Raw genomic sequence first — 7,925 nt, forward strand, 5'->3', positions numbered from 1 at the left:
GGAGGTCCATGCCTTTAATTCCAGCACTCAGGAGGCAGAGGCAGATGGATCTCTGAGTTGGAAGCCAGCCTGATTTACAGAGTGAGTTACAGGAGAGCCAGGACTACACAGAGAAACCCTGTCTCAAAAAAAAAAAAAAAAAAAAAAAGAAAGAAAGAAAGAAAGAGAAAAGAAAAAAGAAAAAAGAAAGAAAGGACAGAAGGAAAGGAGGGAGGGAAAAGGAAGGGAGGGAGGAAGGCAGGCAGAAGCTAGGTGCTGTGGCTCATGCCTGTAACCCTAGTATAATGAAGGTTTGCCTTGAGTTTCAGGCCAGCCTGGGGTACATAATAAGGCTGTCTTAGTTAGGGTTTCTAATGCAGTGAAGAGACACCATGACCATGGCAACTCTTATATGGAAAACATTGAACCGGGGCTGGCTTAGTCTGCTATTGTCATGGCAGGAAGCATGAAGACAGACAGGGTGCTAGAGAGGCAGCTGAGAGTTCTGCATCTGGATTAGCCAGCAGCCAGAAGAGACAGACTCTGGCCCTGGCTTGAGCATTTGAAACCACAAAGCCCCTCCCCAGTGGCACACTTCCTCTAACAAGCCCACACCTACTCCCTGTCAAGCAGCACCACTCTCTAATGACCGAGCATCCAAATACATGAGCCAATGGGGGCCAGTTTTGTTGTTGTTGTTGCTGCTGCTGCTGCTGTTGTTTTTCCAAGACAGGGTTTTTCTGTGTAACAGCCCTGACTGTCCTGAAACTCACTCTGAACACTAGACTGGCTTCAACCCTACAGAAATCCACCTGCCTCTGCCTCCCCAGTGCCCGCATTAAAGGTCTGTAATAAAACACCAGCTAGGCCATTCTTATTCAAACCACCACAGAGATCCTGTTTCAAAAAACACCAGAGGAGGGGTCAGGGAAACAGATCAGTGGGTAACTTGATGAGACAGCCTAACAACTTGAGTTTGAGCCCTTGAACCCGCATGAAGGTGTCTTCTGACCTCCAATGCACACCAGGCTGCCCCATCCTTCCCCACCCCACACCATACACACAAAGCAGACACAATCCTAATAAATAAAATAGCCCAGAATGGTGGTGCATGCCTTTAATCTCAACACTTGGGAGGAAGAGGCAGGTGGGTCTGTGTGAGTTCAAGGCCAACGTGGCCTTCATACAGAGACCCTGTCTCATAAAAACCAAACAAAATAAATAAAAACAATATAAAAGTTAAAACCAGCCAGATGCTTTAATCCCAGCACTAGGGATGCAGAAGCAGGTGAATATCTATGAGTCTGAGGCCCAAAAGAAGAGGGGTAGAGAGGAAGGGAGGGGTGACCTCAAAGCCATGCACAGAGGCGCTTCTTTGTAGTCTCAGCTCTTTGATTGAGGTCAGAAGATTAGGAGTTTAAGGTCAGCCCTGGAAACTTAGGGAAATCTAGTCTCAAGGTAAAACAACAGCCACCACCACAACGGTAATAAAGAAGTTCGACTCAAGTAGGCAAAGCTTCTTTGAAGCGTTACCACGTCTTATTAACCTGCAATTAAATAATCCCCCAATACATTAAAAGCTGTGGACGCCATCTTTATTGTTTCTCTTTAAAGTTATTTACACAAAGGGTGGAACTTACATCTTATTTCTGTGTTCTTTTCTTTCTCCCTGGGCTGAAAGGCACTGCCCATTCGTCTCTTCCATCGTCTGTTTTCTTTATTGTGCCAAGGCTGTAATATATGGGCTTATTTTATTAGCTTGTTCCTTCTATTAAATTATGTTCACACAAGATTTGCAAGAAAAATAGCTGCTCGGCTTACTTGGGAATTAGAGACTTAATTTGGGAGGTCGATTCTCACTTACAAATTCAGTCGCTAAAGTAAAGAGTCAGAGAACTCTTTTGCCAGGGGGCAAAGAAGATGCCTGGGACATTGGGTCTCACCCTTTCTCTAACTGATAAGAGTATCTGGAAAAAAATGTTTTCCTTAGACATCTTCAAGTGCAAGGGATAGAGACGGGAGGGAGCTGTGGCAGGAGCAGGTGCCTGAGGTACACACACAGATTCTCAAGCATGCTAGAAGAGCGCTGTATCATTGGGTCACACCCCAGCCCCTCACTGGGGGATTCTAGGCAGGTGCTCTACCACTGAGCCACACCCCAGCCCCTCACTGGGGGATTCTAGGCAGGGCCTCTACCACTGAGTCACACCCCAGCCCCTCACTGGGGGATTCTAGGCAGGGGGCTTCTAAGTACACTTTCCCTTGATGAGTTATACCCCAAGCCAGAGCCTTTGTGTGTTTGTTTTGGGGTTTTTTGTTTTGTTTTGTTTTTTGTTTGTTTGTATATTGAGACAGGGTCTCTCTCTCTCTCTCTCTCTCTCTCTCTCTCTCTCTCTCTCTCTCTCTCTCTCTCTCTCTCTCTCTCTCTAGCTCTGGCTATCCTGGAACTCCCTCTGCTCCACCTGCATTTGCCTCCTGAGTACTGGGTTTAAAGGTGCACACCATCACCACCTGGCTCTTTTTTACTTTTCGAGACCGTGTTTCACTGAGTTACCCAGGCTGGCATTGAACCTCCCTCTGTATTCCAGTCCAGCCTTGAACTTTCTGTGCTCCTTTCAGTGCTTCAGCTCAGCTTGGCAAAGAGCTGGGATGAAAGCCTATGCCACCAGGAAGAGCTCTTACTTCAAATCCTTCTCATCTGTAACTGAGGCTCCTGCTGCCTCTGCCCACTGAATGGTCTCTACCCCTTCCACCCAACTTACAGGCAGGCCACCAACCAGGCATCCATTCTTCTGCAGGTTTGCTGGGCGGGGCTTAGGGATGGCAGAGGCCTGGGTTAAGTCCACCAGACCTGCTATGTAAAGCCACTGAATGGAGCTATTAATGTACACACATAACACACACACACACACACACACACACACACACCAAGGGGCTTCCCATAAACAACACTGTGTCGCATGCAGGGGTCTATTATCTCAGGTTCCTGGCAGAGAAATTGAGGCAGACAAGGGTTCACTGTGAGTTAATGGCTCCTGAGTCTTACAACCATCACCTGCTGCTCCACGGCTGGATTGCAAGCTCACCAGAGTAGGAAAGGTGTCATCCCTGACAGCCCAGGACCAGCCTCCCAAGCAGCATGCTCCCAGGAGACTGCTGAGTGGCTAATGCTGGCTTCCAATCACGTGGCAGCTGCCCAGCAACCATCTGTGAGTATGCCCAAGGGGAGAGACTGACACCCAGAGCTCAGAGCGCGGAGTTCAAACGGTGGGAACTGAAGAGAAAGGAAGGAATGGAAGTGGGTAGTTGGAGGAAGGGAGAACATACAGGGGTCATCAAAAGCTCCGCAGTCATTCCGACAAGTGTTCCGCAGTTGAGATTCCTCCACGCCGTGGCAAAGTCCGCCGTTGCAAAGCTCCGGAGTAGCGTGGTGGAAGGTGACTCTGGCCCCTGCAGAGGAAGGCGAGTCCTTGCTCTGGTCGCCCAGGGATAGCAGCTAGTGATAGCAGCTTTCCTGCGGGCTTGACTCCAGGCTGTCCATTTGAACCCATGTCCTGACGGGCTCTGGCCACTAGGTGGCAGGCGCTAGATGGGTTGGAAGTTTCCCTGCAGGTTTTGCACCAAAAGTAGAAGCAGAAAGAACTAACCTCACCAACGGATGGTCGGGGCTGGAACCCTGGAAATGAGCAGTTTAGACCTAAGGATTTATCCTGAAGAGCGAGCTTCAACAACCTACCAACAGTATTTCTGGATTTTTATTTTATTTTCTTTAATAAAAAATTATTTTGCTGGTTGGCTAGTGGTACAGACCTTTAACCTCAGCCGAACTCGGGAGGCAGAGGCAGGCTGATCTCTGTGAGTTCGAGGCCAGCCTGGCCTACCGAGTGAGTTCTAGGAGAGTCAGGGCAGTTACACAGAAAAATCCTATCTCAAAAAAAAAAATTATGCATGTGGGTGTTTCGCCTGCATGTATGCACCACGTGTGTGCCTGTGGAGGTCAGAAGAGAGTGTCAGATCCCCTGTAATAGGAGTTACAGACAGTTAACCACTGAGCCATCTCTCCAGTACCTATTTTATATTGAGACTAGGTGCTTCTGTGTAGTCTGCGCTAACCTCAGTCATGCAATCCTCCTGCCTCAACCTCCTTAGTGCTGGATAACAGGTCAGTGCCTTCCTCTCTCCTGGTCAGTAGGGGTATTTCCAAGTCACTGGGTGTGGGCACTATGGCCTAACAGAGAGTGTTCACCCAGAAGACACTGGGGAGATTGGATTGGTCAACTTTTGGTTTGCAGAAGCCTCAAGTTGCTCTGAGTCAGACCTGGCAACATTGGAGTCTTCCCAGTAGAAAACTGATTTCCTATCCTAAACAAACTCTCTGGGGCAGTAGGAGGCAGATCTCAACTTCACCAGAGACTCTGACCATTGCCTTTAATTTTAGTAAAAAAAAAAAAAAAATTGATGGCCGGGCGATGGTGGCGCATGCCTTTAATCCCAGCACTCGGGAGGCAGAGGCAGGCGGATCTCTGTGAGACCAGCCTGGTCTACAGAGCTAATTCCAGGACAGGCTCCAAAGCCACAGAGAAACCCTGTCTCAAAAAAAAAAAAAACCCAAAAAATATTGAGGGGCTGGAGAGATGGCTCAGCGGTTAAGAGCATTGCCTGCTCTTCCAAAGGTCCTGAGTTCAATTCCTGGCAACCACATGGTGGCTCACAACCATCTGTAATGAGGTTTGGTGCCCTCTTCTGGCCTGCAGACATACACACAGACAGAATATTGTATACATAATAAATAAATAATTTTTTTAAAAAAAATATTAATTGAATAGTTGTGGTGGCCCACAGCACTGCATCCCTGGGCACTCTCAAGGCTGACTCAGTAGATCCTGAGTTTGAGGACAGCCTAGCCTGTCTCAAAATTTCAACTCCCCCTACATAGAAAATATTTATTGGTTTATAAAATTATTTTCATATTATCAAAAAGTGGAAATGATCCAAAAATCCACCCAGAGATAAATGAATAAGTAAAATATGGTATCACTAAACAGGAATAGTATGCAGTGGGAAAAAGAAATGGGTACTGATACTTGGCTCATGGGTTGTATTAGTCAGGATCCTCTAGAAGAACAAAACTTATAGAATGTGTGTGTGTGTGTGTGTGTGTGTGTGTGTGTGTGTGTGTGTGTGTGTGTGATTTATTAGAATGGCTTACAAGCTGTGGTCCAGCTAGCCCACCAATCGCTGTCTGCCAATGGAAAGTCTAAGAATAATCCAGTAGTTATTCAGTCCATAAAGCTGGATGGCTCAGCTGGTCAGCTGGTCTTCAGTATGCACCAGAATCCAGAACTCGGCCCTAATGCCAGTGAAGGAAGGGACTTGCTAGCGAGAGCAAGAGAAGCAGGCAGAGAGCAAGCTTCCTTCTTCCATGTCCTCTATCTAGGCTGCCAGCAGAAGCTGTGGCCTTCTGCTAGTAAGAGTGTGCGTGTGTGTGCGCGTATGTGTGTGCGTGTGTGTGCATGTGTGTGTGTGTTTTGTAGGGGTGGGGGTACTGTAGGACCCAGCCATGACAAACTCAACAGAGGCCTGAGTCTCAATAGTTTACCATAATGCAGTACCTGGTTCCAAGAAAAACCACAAACTGAGACCACCCAGACACCACCCAGGAACAGACCATCCAAACGAAATTCCTAACGTTCCAACCAGTGTACATAGGATTGCTTGCCAGCACACTCACCAGGACACCCCTGGACAAATGTTAGCCAATCAGGGGTCCTGAACCTTAGAAATCCCTCACCCCACACACACCTTTGCTACTATAAAAACCCTACCCTAACTGAGCTCGGGACGCTCCGACCACTCCATACGTTGCACACACGGAGAGTCTGAGTTTGCAAATCTAAGAATAAAACTCTTTGCTTTTACATACATGACTTGGTCTCCTAGTTGGTTTCGGGGTCGGGACTCTGTGATCTGGGCGTCACAGTGCATGCATATGTGTACACGCATCCTCTGGTGTCCTTTCTCGGGCACTGTCCACCTTTCTGAGACAGGTTTCTCACCGAGTCTGCAGCTTACTGATTCGGCTACAACCGGCTGGCCAATGAGCTCCAGGGACCCACCGTGGCATTACAGGCATCCACCGCCAGATCAGCCTTTTTGTTTTTTGTTTTTTGTAGCCAGGGATTATAGACTATTGAATTTAGGCTGACAGGTTTACAAGGCAAGCACCTTCCCAGCTGAGCACCTCCTGCTTTGGGGTTTGTTGTTGCTCTTTTTGTCTGGGGCTTTTGTATGTTTGTTTGTGAGTTGGGTCTGAGGTAGCCCAGGTTGGTCTCAAACAGTGCTGTGTGGCAGAATGACCTTAAACTCCTGCCTCTCTGGCCTTCACCTCCAGAGTGCTGGGATTACAGGCGTGTGCACGTGACTGCTCCTGGCTTTTGAAGTGTTGGGGATGGAACCCAGGGTCTTGGGCGTGCTAGGGTTTACTGAAGGGACCACATCTCTTGGCCCTACCTTTGTCTTATTCTTGAGATAGAGCCTCACTACGAAGCTCAGGCTGGTCTCCGGCTCACAAGCCCTCTACTTCAGCCTCCTGAGTGCTTGGCTTCTGGGTGGATGCCACCTCGCCCAGTGCTGGGAATGAGGCATCTCTCTGATTCTTCTTCCATCCTACCTCACCCTTTACCTTCAGAACGAATCCCTACAGGGCACATTACCTAATTCTTCACAGATGTAGATCACACAAAGCACACTCACTTTCCGTCTTAAAAACAGTATCTTTGGCAATCTCCAGAGCGGCTCACCGGTGTGTCTCCTGTTGTCATCTAGGCTTGACTGTCCAAGATCAAATCCTGCTTGCCAAGCAATTTTCCAGATAAATCCTCCCACATTGCCGGCGATTGTGTCTCCACAAAGGGCGCTAAGCTAACCGTGATCTTTCCCAAACGACGCTGCGCGCGGATCACTTTCCTGCCTTTAGAATCCTCGTCCCTCGCTGGCAGCGTTCTAAAAATATCAGCTGAGCCACCGGCTAATTTTTAATCCCCGTTTCTGCTACTATTGACAGATGGGACGTTCATCTCTACCCTTTGTCCTTCCCCGATTAAGCAATTATAATCTTTTCCTGACAATCTGAGTGTTGACGGTATGAGAGTCTGGCTGCACCGAGAGACTGGGAGGGATTCTTGCCGACAAGAGGCTCAGATTAGCTCAGCTACCGGCAACTGCAGGAGGTTTTTATTCTCTCCCTCATTCCCCTTCTCCTTTCTTCTTTTTATTTGGTGTGTGTGTGCACGCGCGCATGTGTGTGCATGTGCGTGTGTGTGTATGCATGTATGTTGTTGCACATGCATGTGGAGGCTAAGGTGGATATGGGTAAATCACCCTTGTTCATCTTCCACCTTACCCATTGAGGCAAAGTCTCTCAGTCAAGCCTAGGGTTCACCCATGTCACTGCCTCGGGAGTTTGCTCTGGGGAGTCCCTGTCTTTGCATTAGAAGGCTGGAATTGCAGAATTGCCCAGCCAGCACTTCCATGGGTTCTGGACATAAGAACTCAGGTCCTCATATTTGCAGGGTAAGTGTTTTAACTATTGAGTCATCTCTCCAACCCCGGGCTTGGAAGATGACTTAGTGCGTGAAGCAAGCATGAGGACCTGAGTCCCATCCTCCAGAATCCTGTAAAAAAAAAAAAAAAAAAAAAAAAAAAGCCTAATGCAGGCAAATCCTGGATACAATTGCAGGGTTGAGGAGGCAGAGACAGCAGGATCCTTAGGCTTACGGAATCCCAGAACCCATGTAAAAAGTTGAGCAGACACCTATATAGTCAGAAGATGGCACTGGATCCCCTGGAACCAGAGTTACAGGTGACCAAGCTGTCATAGGGGTTTAGGGAATTAAATGCAAGTCCTCTGCAAGAGCAGCAAGTGCTCCTAACTGCCGAGCCATCAC

General features: G+C 48.1%; 1 long non-coding RNA gene across 4 annotated transcripts; it reads right to left on the minus strand.

Moving 5' to 3' along the window:
• Nucleotides 1-215: 215 nt before the first annotated feature.
• LOC126514375 (uncharacterized) lies at nucleotides 216-6,961 on the minus strand. 4 transcript variants are annotated; one of them, XR_007595561.1, is made up of 4 exons: nucleotides 6,733-6,961; nucleotides 3,066-3,655; nucleotides 1,620-1,710; nucleotides 216-1,526 (listed from the first exon to the last, which is right to left on the minus strand). It is a non-coding gene; the product is annotated as an uncharacterized lncRNA (long non-coding RNA). The 4 variants fall into 4 exon arrangements; XR_007595559.1 differs by having other exon boundaries at nucleotides 216-1,710; nucleotides 3,307-3,655; XR_007595560.1 differs by having other exon boundaries at nucleotides 216-1,710.
• Between the last annotated feature and the right edge of the window lie 964 nt (nucleotides 6,962-7,925).

This window comes from Alexandromys fortis, unplaced genomic scaffold (assembly GCF_014885135.2).
Source record: "Alexandromys fortis isolate MF-2015 unplaced genomic scaffold, M_Fortis_MF-2015_v1.1 scaffold_144, whole genome shotgun sequence".
Lineage (NCBI taxonomy): Eukaryota > Metazoa > Chordata > Mammalia > Rodentia > Cricetidae > Alexandromys > Alexandromys fortis.